Here is a 15918-nt window from a genome sequence, read left to right as displayed (position 1 = left end):
CTCAAACCAAGGGCTGATGGTTTATTTAAGGTTCTGAAGTGAATTGGTGAAAATGCTTGCAAAATTAAGTTACCCACCCACTTAGATATCTTAGACACTTTTAACATGGCTGATTTATCTTCTTTCTATGGTGATAATTCAATATTTGACTCAAGGTTTTTAGGCTAGGTTACTTGAATTTAGGTTAGCATTATAAATAGAGTATGGTTATTAGGTTGTTTGTTGTCAACATGTGGTCAACTTTTAGCCCAAGTTTTCATCTCTTTATTGTATGAGAAAATGTGTCTATCCTATGTGGTTTTCAAGTTCATAATATCATCTTTCTAGATTGTCTGTCCATGCATGTATTAGAGCTTTTTACAAAGAGTTATATCAGTTTTAATTTTAGTGTTTCCTATATGTATGTTTGCACTTTTTAGTTTAAAAAACGAGTTATTGAAATTTATTGTCTAGGATTCTACCAAATTCATTTATTAGGTCTTATTTAAGTTATTTTGGTGTTCTATAAAGTTGGAGGAATATTTCTAGTATATAATTATGATTCAGATCATGTATTAGCGTCTTTTGAAAAATTTTGAATAAAAGTCTTTTAACTTAGTTGATTGACATCTACCAAGTTTTATATCTCATTTGTGAGTGATAGACTTATTCCCTTAACTTTGTATCTCTAGAATAGTAATTTGATATCTATCTTTAGAGTGGTGAGTTATTTACATCTGTATCTTTTCTATTCGAAACCTTAAAGTGGTGAGCGAAAAAAAAATGTATGTACATGACCTTTGATTTAGGATTCTTATACCATCTCATTATTAATATCAATAATTTTAGGGTATTGACTTCAAGGAAACCTTCAATTTAGATTTCAAATCGGTTATAATTTAGATATTTTTTGTTATATTTGTTTTTCAAAATTGATAAATTGATATATTGGTTATAATCCGATTTCAAAAAAATATAATCAGGAACAAAATTGGGATTGCGATCAAATTATGCAAATGTTACGTCATCAAGCGCTCTCTGTCTAATTTATGTAGTGTCATTGAATAATGTTAAACACTAGTTTTTCGAATAAAACACAATTAAAAAATAAAAAAATAATTTTTATTTTTTATTTTATTGGGTCGGACCTGGTTTAATACATTTTGAGCTTTGAACTGGTCCGACCAGAACAGTAGAGTTGGCTACACTATTCACGTGAACAGTGCGTAAAACCAGTGTTTCTAAGCGCGCCATTGTTTCCTGTGTTGTAACACAGTTGAAACAAAAGCAGCGGGAAGCTGCTTTGTGAGACCCTACGTTCCAAACGCAGTAAAAGGTGGGGTCCATGAACAATAAAACCTGTTTTTTTGGTAACCAAACATGCAAGAGCTGCGTTTTGTTAAAAACAAAGTCGCGGCCGCGTAAACAAACAACACCTTAGTGTTTTGGTATTGTGGTAGCTTTTGTGATGTGGTTTGAAAAAAGTTATTTTATAAAAAGTATTTTTGGTTGAGGTTGGTTTGGTATTTATATATATGTTTGGTTAAAATTGTGGTTGAAATTAATGTTAAACAAAAAAGTAGTTTAATGTGTTTGGTTAAAAATATTTTTCAAATTGAGGTTATAAAATAATTTTAAAAAATATATATTTATATTAACGGTTTTTAATTTAAATATTGTAGATTTAATTACTGCTATTACATCATAAAATACATAATACTTTATTTAAAATATTTTTTATTGTTATATTAAACTATCTACAACTCCATCACATATGAAGTACATCTGACAAGGACTATAGTTTCCTTGGTTTTTTAAATGCGCAACAATATCAGATAAAATATCATCAGGAATAAAATTGGGATTGCGATCAAATTCTGCAAATACTACGTCATTAGGCGATCTCCGTCTAATTTATGTAGTGTCATTGAATAATGTTAAACACTAATTTTTTTGAATAAAACACAATTCAAAATAAAAGATACTTTTTTTTAATTTTACTGGGTCAGACCCGGTTCAATGCATTTGGCTTTGAACCGGACTAGGTCCGGCCGGAACAGTGAAGGGTGACTGTTCCAATATATTTTCGAACAAAATTGAAAAAAAAAAGTTTATTTCAATGCAATTAAATCAATGTATGGTCATTTCATTATTTTTAACACTTTTTTTATTTTATTTTGTGCAAAAAATTAAAAATATAATAAAATAAGAAAAAAATAAGGAGCAAAATGATGTTTTTAAGAAAAGGGAGGCAAGATAATGGAAGATTAAATAATACAATACAAGATCAAATAAAAAAGAAAAATTCAAATACTCAAAATAAAAAAGTAACATCATTTACAAAATAGAGGTTCAAACAAAATTAAAAAGATTATATTTGATTTAAACTACATGGAAATGTGTAATGAAGATATTTGAAGAATCTCCAATAATGAATCTCATTGAACTCGAGAAGGAAGTGATAGATCTTGCATGGTTAAAGAATGGAGGAGAAATGATCTTTTACAATAAAATTTTCAAGATTTAAGATTTTTATTCAATAAAAAAAATATAAAAAAGATCTTCCAATATTTTATATTAATTTATTGATATTATTTTTCATTTTAAAAGGGTTCTTGACACTATAAATTAAAACTAAACAACCAAAAAAATCAAAAGAAATCCTTTTTGCTCTAAAAAAACTAAAGCTACAATCCATTTCTCTTTTTTTTCTTGCTGGAATTCAACAACACACAACAAACCTATCCTAATACCACCAAACATACCATTGTTACTATCATCCTCACTAATCAACCCACCAATCTCTTATCTCTAATTTAGTCCCTCTCACCTATGCTAAAAAAGATAGCCTCATTTGTTGCCAATCAACACCTAGAATCTTCTTCATTGACTAACACAACCTTCTCTCTCGCCTACCCACTATTATTTATTTTTCTCATGTAAACCATGACAAATACCACCAACAACCACATAACCTCTCACCAGGGGCGGAATCAAGGGGAGGTAAGTAGGGGCCCGGGCCCCTACAAAGAAAAAATATGATGACTGATTTTGTAGGTTAGTTTTTGATTGCTTAGTAATAGTGTGAGAAGATGTGATATTTAAATAGGTGGGCCCTTCTAATAGTAAATATATTTGTTGTACATTGACTTTAAAACTATCTACGTGGAAACAAAAAATATGAAGTTATAAACAACTTTTTTAACTTCATGGATTTTGTCGTTCTCTTGCCGCAACCCTAATATAAAAGGTAAAATACAGAAATAAGAATATAAATAGCAAATAGAAAGATTGAAGCAAAGCGCCACCAATTAATTCTTCTTTCATCAAACAAATCAAGGTAATTGAGCATTGCTAACCCCAAACCTAACATTTATTTTGTCTTGTTTTGGGATGTTTGTTAAGAATTTGATAAAGTTTTTTCATAATTCTATTATTTTTGTTTTTTTTGCTCGGATCTGCTAGTTTTACCAAATTTGCTATGAATTCACAATTGATATGATAATCAATGATTTCTATTCTATGAAAGAACAACGAGCACAATTAAAATAAATATGTAAGAATCATTCTTTATTATTTTTTACTTTATTTCAAAGTTTATCAAACATAAATAATGCTTTGCTTTATCTAATGTTTCTTATATACTTTAGATGTTTATATTTGATAGGTATAAAAACCAACAAAATTAAAGTGATGGATATATTATGAAAGATGAAATTAACTTCATCGCTTTGACTCAATTTGGTATTGCTCAAAACCTTTTACCTTATGCAAATGTCATTATATGTTTGTATTTTTTTTATAACTCATGCACAATAAATTAAAAAAATATTATAATTTATTATATTAATTTTGGTCTCCCTTAACAAATAATCCTAGCTCCGCCCCTGCCTCTCACCAAATCCATCTAATATAGCCTTATCGAATTAATAACACAAGATACAAATCAAAATTTTATTTTCTACATTTTTTTCTTGTAGGTTATGTTGGCTTGTGTAATCTCTAAGTCGTCATCTATACATTTGGTTAACTTGCCAGTGTTTGAATTTCAATTGTCACTACTGCCTAAGCCAGTTTCGACCACGTTTCAAGGTAACAACATCTTTTCATTCCCTTTTTATTTAATTTAACATGTTTTGGCATGATTTTCCATAAATATTTGAAGTGTTAAGATTCACATTGTTATATGGCAACCTAGAGGTATGAAGCCAATGTAGATTTATTTTTTGAGGTGCGGTAAGGTCTGTGATCAATATTCATGTATAGGTTACAAAGAACGAGAATAAAAGACTTATCATAAATATACCAGTTTGGTCTCGGTGTGATGAATATATTTTTGTTTATTTACTTGATGTTGTTTTTCACAATGTTATTAAGGTAATGAGTGTTTTAAAGGTTGTGTTTTAATCATCTTTTTATCTATTAAGTGATCTAGGATGGTAAGACCTCGTTGTCGAGTCTTATCCATTTGGTGTTGCTTTTCGAATAATAAAATATATTAATATTTGAATTATTTTTCATGTCTTCTTATAGTTTAATATGGATGTCTTTTTTAAATAATTTATTCTATTATTGATTTGTATTACTTTGGTAGTGTCAATCAACCTATAAATTTTAAGACTTTAATTATGTCTTTTTTTCTTGAATATTGCATTAAGAATAAATGAGTTGATTCTTTATATAAATTTTGATTGATGTTTGTAATTTATTTGTGTTTTTGCTTTAGGATACTCATCTTTCATACAACAAATTATTTATATTTTTTAGTTGTTTTATTCAAAATTGACCCATGAATTGTAAGGCTATAATTATGTTATTTTCCTTAAATGTCACATCAAGGGGTAAATAGGTCAATTCCATATGTAAATATTCATGATTGATGTGTGTGAATTTATTTTTGTGCTCTAGCTTTTGGATACCTCTCTTGACATGACAAGTGAATTTGGGACAGATCGATGTGATCTCACCAAACCCTTTATAAATAGGTGACAACCTTCAAACCTATTTTTAATATAACAAAAAAAAGATGGGTCAAAGCCCAATTAACCATCATCATCCTTTCAAGTTTAACAATTGTATTTCAAAAGTGAGGATTGAGCCCTGTTATTAGGCCTACATCTCAAATCATTGTCTTAGGTCTTATTAGTCTTTTATCTTAATAATGAATGTATATATACTAGTTTAGGTAAACTCTTAACATGCAAAAGCAATAGATATCTTGTATAATTAAAAAAATATATGAAGAAGCTTACCTATAGGAAGGATGTATATGATGATTGTTATCTTTATTATTACATAACCACCCACTTATCTAAAACCTTTAAAAACTAGTTAAGGTTTTCTAATTATCATAAAACTAGGTGACAATTTTTTTTTCTTCTTATTTAATTCCTATCTATCCTATCATCTTGTTAAGATGTCTCCTAGGAAACTATTAATAAGGTTTTTCAGATCATGCATGCTCCATCCAATGACTATAAGGTTTGTTAGTTTATAAATGCTTGCATGTTCATGGTACATGTCATTTTAGATTATCTTTTGTTGTCTTTTTTTATCGCTTACTGCATAGCTTTGATGCCTCTTCCTAGGTTAGTAATGTTGGTAATGAAAAGTTCATAGGTATTTATGCTATTTATCTTAGTGATAATATTATCTATTAGAAGTATACTAAGCAAAAAACGATTGTTTGATCTTTTATAGATGTTGAATATAAGGTTATTTCTAATCCTATTATTGAGCTACAATTTCTCTTCTCTTTATTATCTGAACTTAGTTATCTATTATCTTCTCATCCTATCCTATAGTGTGACAATCTTAGAGCCAATATGTCACGGCTAATATGGATTTTCATTCATGCATAAAATATGTTGAAATTGAAATTGATTTTGTTCATGAAATGGTTTCAAAAGATAAATTATAGGTTCAATTTATTATCATTGATGGTCAAATAGTGGATGGTCTTACCAAACCATTAAGATCTATCTATTTTGTCATTTTCTATTCCAAGTTGATTGTGTGCTCTTGTTCACAATTAACTTGTAAGGGCTTATGAGAGTCCAACTCTAACAATAAGGCTCAAGAGACTTCTTAATCTTAAAAATGAGATATATTTTCATGTTTTGTATGTTTCCTATTCTAGTTTGAGACATACTTCTTATGCTTATATTTTTCCTATTTGTACTAGGGTTAGCAAATGTACGCGGGCGCGCACGCGCTCTTATAATGCATTAGAAATATATTGAATGTAATACAAAAACTCGCGATAAGGGGTAGAATATTTTCTACCAAATTCACCTTCTTTCATTTCTTCTTCTTTCCATTCACTTGATCTCATAGTTACTAATCCATCAATTTTATTTTTATTGATAACACCAAATTGATTTATGTAATTTTAAGGAAGCTATAGAAGAAAAACTCGATTCTTATTAGTTTTTAATTACTTGTTATGTTTTTAATTTAAAGGCATTTTTGGTACTTAAGATTTAGAATTAATCATTATAAATGGAGTGAGAATAACAATCAATGAAGTGAAGCATGGTCTGTTTCTAATACATTACTTGCAAATACCATAATTAATTCGTTGTTTGATATGATGTTACTAGCTTAAATGTTTCTCTTATTAATTTTGTTTTTCAACCCTTAGAGCACGTCAAATTATTCAAATTCCTTTGAGCTTAAAACTATTTTTAAACATACTAATTTGTCTTAAGGGGTAACTTTAGTATGCTAAAAACCTATTGTACTTTCAAGATTGATATAAAATGGCTAAGAATGTGATACAATTTGCAACAACCACCTTATCCAACTACAAGAACTTTTAAGGATGAACCAAGTAGTTCTAGGTTTCTCGATCAAAAGACTGTATCCTGCCAACATCCCGATGAAGGTTGGATAAAGATGAACTCTAATGCTTTATTTTCCAAAACTATGAAGGACAAGTAATGGTTAGCACTCATAATTTTATTGAGGTCAAGGATTGGTGATTTTTTAGGGAAGCTAGAGCCTTAATTTGTTTACTTTAACTAGCCATCAATTTCAGTTTTTATAATAGGTTGTTTAGTGTTGGAAGAAGGATGAGCGTAGTATAAGATTAAAAACAGTAATGCAAAGTCAAAAACTCAAGAACAAAAAAAAAGATTGAGAGAAAGGTATGTTTTTATTAAGTGTTTCTCTCTAAACTCTCTTAGTTATTCTCAATCTTTTATACTACTTAATAATGTTAAATTATAAACTTTTTTTTTAGAGGCATAAAGTCCTCAATAATTAAGAAATTAAACTAATATAAGAAAATCCTAATATGAACAAGAATTATATTTTTCCTATTGAACTTGTCGACCAATTTATTTAATCCAACCAGTCGATCAGTTCCCAACTAGTTTAATCCAATCAGTAAATCGGTTCCTCTGTTCTTTAGAAAAACCAGAAAATAAGTTTAATTTTCAACACCCCTTTTTAAACTTGTTTCTTCATAACTTCCAGCATATCTCTCATTTTGATAAAAATATCATTTTTGATGGCTTTGTGAAGATATTCGTGACTTGATCTTATGTCTTCACATATTTAACTTCAACTTCCTTATTTGTAATACAATCTCTTAGGTAATGAAATCTTATGTTAATGTGCTTACTTATATCATGAAAAAAGTGGACTTTTAGCTAAAGAAATGGTTGATAAGTTGTCCACATAAATCTCCATAGGCTTCTCTTGTGGCATTCACAATTCTTTCAATAATCTTTGCTATATGGAATGACAAACACATGATGTAGTAGCTACATATTCAGCTTCACATATTGACAAAGTGACTATAGATTGCTTCTTTGAACTCCGTGTGAATGTTGTGTCTCCCATGTAGAAAACAAAACTCGTAGTGTTCTTTCTATCATCCATATCTCTAGCCCAATCATTATCACTATAACCCACAAGTTCAAAGCTATTATTAGAATAACCATAGAACAAGTCAAAATCAATAGTACATTTGATATATGAAATAATTCGCTTCAAACTTTAAAGTGCATCATAGTTGGTGACTTCATAAATTTACTCACAAGTCCTACTCTAAAAAAAATATACACACGAGTGCATGTCAAATATCTCAAACTCCCAACTAAAATTTGAATGTTATAGAGTTTATCTTCTCTCTTTCATCATTTTTCGACATCTTTACTCCACACTCAACCGTAGTATTTTACTCTTGCACAATTCTCCATCTTAAACTTCTTGAGAACTTCCCTTGCAAACTTCCCTTAATTCACAAAGATTCTATTTTCTCCTTGTTTGACCTCAATCACTAAGTAGCAAGACATAAGATCAATATTTGTCATCTCAAACTCCTTAATCATTGCTTTCTTGAAGTCTCCAAATATCTTTGAATTATTTCTTATAAAGATCAAGTCATCTACATACAAACATACAAGTACCACTATTCTCTTTCATCTTTACATAGATAGCATATTCATGGGGGAATTTAACAAATTCATTCTTTAAGAAATATCCATCAATGCGACTATATCAAGCCCTTGTGACTTGCTTTAATCTATACAAGACTTTATTCAACTTTAATACCTTATTTTTATGTCCCTTCACTTCATATCCCACAGGTTACTCAATGTAGACCTCGTTTTCAAGATAACCATTAAGGCTGATTTGACATCTATTTAATAGATTTTCCATTTATGTTAGGCAAAAATGGCAATAATTAATCAAATGGTTTCCAATCAAGCAACCGGAGCAAATATTTCATCATAATCAATCCCATGCTTTTGACTACAGCCTTTAATCACTAACTCTACTTTGTACCTCTCCACCTCTTCTTTAGTATTCTTTTTTTCTTTATAGATCTACTTGAAATCTACTGGCTTTTTTCCATTTGGTCTAGGAATCAATTTTCATATGTCATTCTTCTCAATTGATGCAATCTCTTTATCCATAACAATTCTTCATTTTGCATCTTTTATTGCTTCTTTAATCATTATAAGATCACATCTAGCAACATGACAATATAGTGTTATATCATCAATATGATTAGTTACCTCATACAAGTTATCAAGGCCCTCATCTTTGTTGGTAGACTTAGTGGAATGCCATTAGTTGAGCTTCCACTAGAAAAAGATTTAAAAAAAAAAAAGAGGATAAGGAAGAGAAGTTGAGCTCATTAGTGTTTATAGAGGTGTAACTATAGGTTATTGATGATCTTCATATCTTTCCTCCTCTTCATAAAAAATGAAGAAGAAGTTATATTTCTCATCATTATCTACCTTTTAATCATATATTGCTTCTTCATTGAACTCAACACCACTACTAATCACCATATTTCTTTTATTATGTTTAAAAAGCTTGTATCCTTTGGATTTTTATTGATAGCCCACAAAGATCATATTTTAGCTCTAATCATCTAGCTTGGTTTTTACTTGATCATCTACATGCACATAATCAATGCTCCCAAAAACTTTCAAGTGAGAAACACTTGGCTTTCTTCCACTTCATGCTTCTTATGGAGTCATATCATTCAAGCCTTTAATAGGACACCTACTTGACAAGCAAATAGCATAATTTATAGCTTTGACCTAAAACTCTCTAGGCATCTTCTTAGTTTTGAGCATGTTTCTTGCCATGTTAAGGATGTTTTTATTCTTTCTCTCCACCATGTCATTTTGTTGTGGGGATCTAGACACCGTTATGAGTCTTTTTGTACCATGATCTTCACAAAACTCATTAAAATCATTAGAACAAAATTCACCCCTTATCCATCCTAAGTGATTTTATAAAATAAGAATTTTCCTTTTCAACTAATGTCTTAAACTTCTTAAAACAACTAAACATATTATACTTTTCTTTAAAGAAGTACACCCAAGTTTTTCTACTATAATCATCAATAAAAAATAGAAAATACAGATTTTTACGAAACAAACATGGTTTAATAAAACCACAAACATTGACATGTATTTCTTTTAGGGGTTGACTTACTATTGATGTAGACTCTTTTGGAAAACTCTTGCAAAATTGCTTGCCTATCAAGCATTCTTCATATAACTGATTTAGATATATAATAGATGGTAGAGCCTTCAATATCTCCTTTTATGCTATCATTTTCAAGCTATCAAAGTTTACATAGCCAAATCTCATATGTCAAAGTCAAGTCTCATCCTTCACACGTGTATTTAGGCATTTAAGCATATCCATCTCTATGTGTAGCAAGAACATTCTATTATTTTTCATGGTTACCTTTGCAATCATATCTCATTTAGTGTCAAGTAACATTAAAGTACGATCTTTCATCTTAATCACATACCCCTTCTTCAATAATGATCCTAAGCCCGATATGTTATTTTTCATTGTTGGTATATAATAGACATAACCAATAAATTAATGACTTTTATTTTTTGATCTAATCAAAATCATACCTTTTTCTTTTGATGGCAACCTTTGAATGATCTGCAAATGTGTCATTACCTCTAATTTCTTTATCAAGCTCTATGAACTTGTTTTTTTCTCCACGCATATGGTTGTTGGCTCCATTGTCTAGATACCATATGTTCTTTTTGTTTGACATTCTCTCATCATGTACTAGTAATAAGGTGGCATCATTCTCCTCTTCTGTCACTAGATTTGCATTCTCCTCAACCTTATTGGTTAAACTCTAGCAATCCCAACATAATGACCTACCTTTTGATAATTATAGCATCTAACTTTTGACTTGTCAAACCTAGATTTTGGATTACCACTGTCAATGTAATTGGTAGATCGATTGACCTCTGCCACGATCTCTTTTTTCAAATTTGTCTCTTCCTCCTCTTTCTTTGTTTTATCTACATCCTCTACCCCTTGTGAATATCCAGAACCATCTTGTTCTAAAAAAAGTGTTTGTGCACCTACATCCTCTTGAATCTTATTGACTCTTTTCTCATGGGCTTGTAATTTTCCCATGAAACCCTGGATTGAAAGAACATCTATATTTTATGACTCCTCTATCGCGAACACCACATAATGAAACTTCTTTTACAGTGAGCACATGAGCTTCTCTACCATACGTGTCTCTTTTATCTTCTCCCCATATCTTTTTATTTTGATTGTATATGTTAAATACTTTTGCAAAATATTCTCTGATTCAAGTATATGTAACTTTTCAAAGTCACCACATAGCTTTTATAAATGGTATTTCTCACATTGTCGGCTTCTTGGTTTGATTCTTGCAAAACTTTCTATGCTTATTTGACGGTGGTTGCATTAGCCACTATCTCAAAAGTGGCATCATCCAAACATTGGTGGATGATTGTTAATACTTGTTGATCCTTTCTTTGTGCTTTTTGCACGACCCTGTTTGAGCTGAAGTCAATGTTGCTCCATTTATAGGCTCTTCGAAACCTTTTTAATCATCTTTCATACATCTTAGGAACCTAGCCAAGATTTTACTTGAATACACCATGTTTCATAGTTATCATTTGTCAACCTAGGACATTAAAGTGAGAATTTTGGATTGACCATGTTAAATAATCAAATCTAAACTATGATACCACTTGTTCAAAATCTCATCATTAATTTTAAATTTGATGATTTAGACTAGATGAAAAAAATAAGATAACGAGTTAAATTGTTACTATTTTTATCATACTCTAATTCGATAATGAGTTAACTCTTATAAATGTTAGGGTATATAAAGGAAGAGGAACAGTGTGTTTTAGTATGCAAGGAGAAAACTTGACTCCTTATTACCTAGCTAGTAGATCATTGATATTATGTCTTATCAGCACATGATGGAAACCTTTTAATTCTTTTATAACCATTTCTTTGATATCTTTTTTTTAATCTCATTTGAATAGTCCGTTCCTTGTAATACTTGTTATAATGTCAAATTATTCAATAAGAAGATATATCATGCAATTCTAAATTAAGTACAAAATAATCAAGATTGCTAATATAATTTAAATTTACAGGTATTCAAAACAATATAATTAAATTCAATTATATGGTATAGAATTTTATTTTAAATATAAAAATTATAATAGGATATTAATTGAATTTAATTTCACATGTAATTTAGTTTTAAATATGTTGTAAATTAGGGGTGGAGACAAATTCTTTGCATTTGTTTTGTCATTTCCCGTTTGTTTTATGGTTGAAAAGTTTTTTACGTAAAAAATTTAATTTTTTTCTTCAAATTAATTTTTTAGTGTTTGTAGTTCGTTTTGATGTGCTTAAATCAAAAATAAATTTTAAAAGATAAAAAATATCTATAATTTTGATGCATTTCTAAGAAAAAACACTTTTAAAAGCAATTACTACCACAGTACTAAACAGGCTCTTAATCTATTTTTTTCAGCAATGCAATTTTTTTTCACATCCAAAAATTAGTTAACATGGAGGATGTCCCTCCTTGCTAGAACCTTGCTAGAACTTTAAGAGAGAAGAGTATGTTAATGGAGGATGTCCCTCCTAGTATTCTTTCTTTAGTGTGTACCTCAATAAAATAGCTAGCAATGTTTTCATAAAAAAAATGTAATGAAATCAGAATAACACCATTTTATAATTTTATGAAGTAAAATTTATTATTGTATCCCTTCAAGTGGCATTTGCGGCCCCTTCCAGCATTCAACAATGTCATTCTACTGTGTCGTTGAAAGCACCTATGTGTCCTCTTTCTGTTGGTGGGGGACGTGTCGCTGTTGGTGGTTCAATTTGGTGTTGGTGGGCCTTTCTTTCTTTTTCCTTTTTCTCTCTCTCTTTCCTAAAAAATTACAGGTTGGTCCTTTTAGTTGTTGGCATTTTAACTTGATTCCTTAATCTTTTAAATTCTAATTGTTGGTCTTGGTTTTTTGAAATAAGTTTTATTTGTTTTCAATTTCATCCTTCAATTCTAATTTACTAAATATTATATTCTCCAATGTAGCCCTTATTCTTTGGATTTCTATTTTTTTCCTTGGTCTTTTTATAAAAGTTTTAGTGGTTTCAATTTCATTTTTGAATTCAAAATGATTGTATTATATTTTTCAATTTGGTCCTCGTTGCTTTGATTTCAAATTTTTTTTCTTGATCCTTTTGTAAAAGTTATTATTCTTTTCAATTTCACTCTTTAATTACATATTGTTTTTTATTTTTATGTCAATTTTGGTCCTCATTCTTTTTAATTTTTTTGTCCCTTTACTAAATTGATCTTTTTTCAGTTTCATCCTTTAATGAAATATAAATTTTATTTTAATTTTAATTTTTATCATTATTCTTTGAGTTGCTATTTTTTTAAAATCTTTTTGTATAATTATATATTTTTTTAATTTCATCATTCAATATTTAATTGATTGAGAATTAGACTCCATGGTTTTCCCATATTAGATACTTCAGGTCTAATGACTCGGGTTATAAATTTAAAAAGTTAACATAAGTTTTTTTTATTAAAAAAAAAGTGTTTTATAATCCTTTTTTATTTTTTTCTGGTTATTTGAAACTCATGATCGAAGTCATGGGGTTGTCAGAATATCCCGAGTTGGCTTGACTCTGATTATCAGGGCTACAGGTTTGTCATAACCAATTTTTTCCTATCTTTTTACCTCGTTTCAACACTTTAATTTTATTTTTTACAAAAAAAAAAGCCTAGCCCCATAAGGAAGCGTGGGCACCAAGACTAGTTTAAAGTTATTATAGTAAACTTGCTAATATTACTCATGAATTTTGAATAATTAATCAAATAAAAAAATATATTATTAAGAATTTTTATTTTCATCTGAATAAAAATATTATATTTTTATTTTTTAACATTAATTTTTTTTCATAAATGTATTGATTTAAATATGGATGATTCATAAATTTTGAAAAAAAACTAATTTCAAAATATATTTACATTAAAACAAAAGAAAAAAAAGGACCTTATGAATTAAAGAATCTGCAAGATCGCACAACAAGACTTCAAAATCTAATTTTAATAATAAATTTTTGAATTTTAAAAGTTCTGATAATAATATTACCACAAAAATAAATTTTTAATTTTCCTAAATTCTTCCAAAAAAAAATTTAGAAACCATGCTATTTTTTAGATAAATTTAACATTTAATACTTTTTGGTATTGCAGTAACTTCTACTTTTTAAAATGCTTGTTATATTATTTTTCATCTGAAAAATCCTTAAATTGATTTTTTTTAGGTGTGTTTGGATTATTTTATTGTGGTAATGTTAAAAATAAAATAAAATCTTAAAAAAATATTATTTTAAATTCAAAAATACTTTTAGAAAACAATTTAGATAACTATATCAAACAAATATTTAGGCCGTATTTAAGATTATTGTATGGTTATTTTTCACTTGAAAATGTATTAAAATAAAATTTTATTTTTTAAAATTTATTTTTAACTTTATTACATTAAAACAATAAAAAATATTAAAAAATTAATAGAAGAAAAAAAAATGCATGTCACTGTTAAATTTACCACAAAAACACAGAGGAAGCACAAAACAAATAACTTGAAATGCTACTTAAGACCCATGTTACTGTTGGATTGGACCCTTGTCTGTCATTACAAGGAGAGGGAGAGAGAAGGGTTATTCTTGTCATTTCACGGATTTTCACTCACATTTGTACGTTGTTTTTTTTTTTTTTTGCGTTTAAAAAATGGCAGACCCACAGCAAAATATGATCAGGTACTTCGTTGCAGATCGTTCTCACGTCCGAGTCTCTGACCTCTTTCCAAAAATCGTTAACAACAAACTCCCCTCCTCACCGTACACGTGTTGGGCCAAATCCACCCGCACGTGCATAACGTCCCTGTCCGGCACTATCGTCATCAAAAACAAAAAACGACAAAAACCCAAAACGGTGTTCAGAAACAAACAAAAACCATGCACGAGCTCAGTCAGATACTACAAAAAGCTAAAACAAATAAATAAAGAAAAAGAAAAGGAGCAGTGTACAGTTGTAACTTAACTTGAATAGAATAATAATAATGATAATAAAAAGAAAAAGAAAAAGAAAAAAAGGATGTCTTTATTTCCTTACGTTGTGATGTAATTAAAGAAAAGCCAAAGGAGAGAGTTGTTGTAACAGAAAAGCTGAAAGCTAAGCGAGTGATTTGTTTTCCATCGGGATATATTTAAGACTCTACTGGTGATTTTTTTATAGAATATATTTTTTATTTTAAAAAAATTATTTTTCACGTTAGTATATTGAAACAATTTAAAAATATAAATAAATATTTTTTTATTTTTCAACTTTGCAACGCAATTCTAACTGTTCTTATGCAAAAAACTTTTAGATTTTCATGGCATATATATTTCATAAAAAAGAAGAAGAAGAAGAAGAAGCAGCAGCTTGAACTTGCAAGAGAATCTTCGTATGAATCATGCAAATACTTAGATTTTACTATTAAACTTATGAACATATATAATTTATAATCTTTATTCTCAGGGGTTAAGCTAAATAAAATCAACTATTTGTTGGATTCTTTATGAGTGAGTCTAATAGGTAATCTTTACTAGATAAATTTAGGGTTTTATAAGAACAAGAATATCACGCTGTCCATGGTAGTAGGAATTTATCCAATCCAATACTTGGTAGTTAGACATGCTGCCATGTGTCCTGTGTGATATATTTTTCATTTAGTTTTTTTTTTTAAAGAATAGCATGATTAAAAAAGAAAATAAATTCTTTTATTGAGAAATGAATGAATAAAAATGAAAGAGACATGATATTCAATAGTTTTAATTATTTGATTGACAACCGGATATTTCTTAGTATCTTTACACTATGTTGGAGGAAATTCTAGACATTAAAAAAAAAAAAAGAATGTCTTCATTTTATAATGGTAATGTACATAATGTAGAGTTTTGATATCCAGTATAATGTGTTTTAATAAATGTCAAAGAATTAATTCAACTTAAAAGCTTAATTAAAATGTTAAGTGATGTCTCAAGATATGATTTATATTATTTTCTAACATGCTCCCTTGAGTGAAAGCTCTT

This window comes from Populus nigra, chromosome 12 (genome assembly GCF_951802175.1).
Source record: "Populus nigra chromosome 12, ddPopNigr1.1, whole genome shotgun sequence".
Classification (NCBI taxonomy): domain Eukaryota; kingdom Viridiplantae; phylum Streptophyta; class Magnoliopsida; order Malpighiales; family Salicaceae; genus Populus; species Populus nigra.
Note: the sequence above shows the minus strand (reverse complement) of the source record.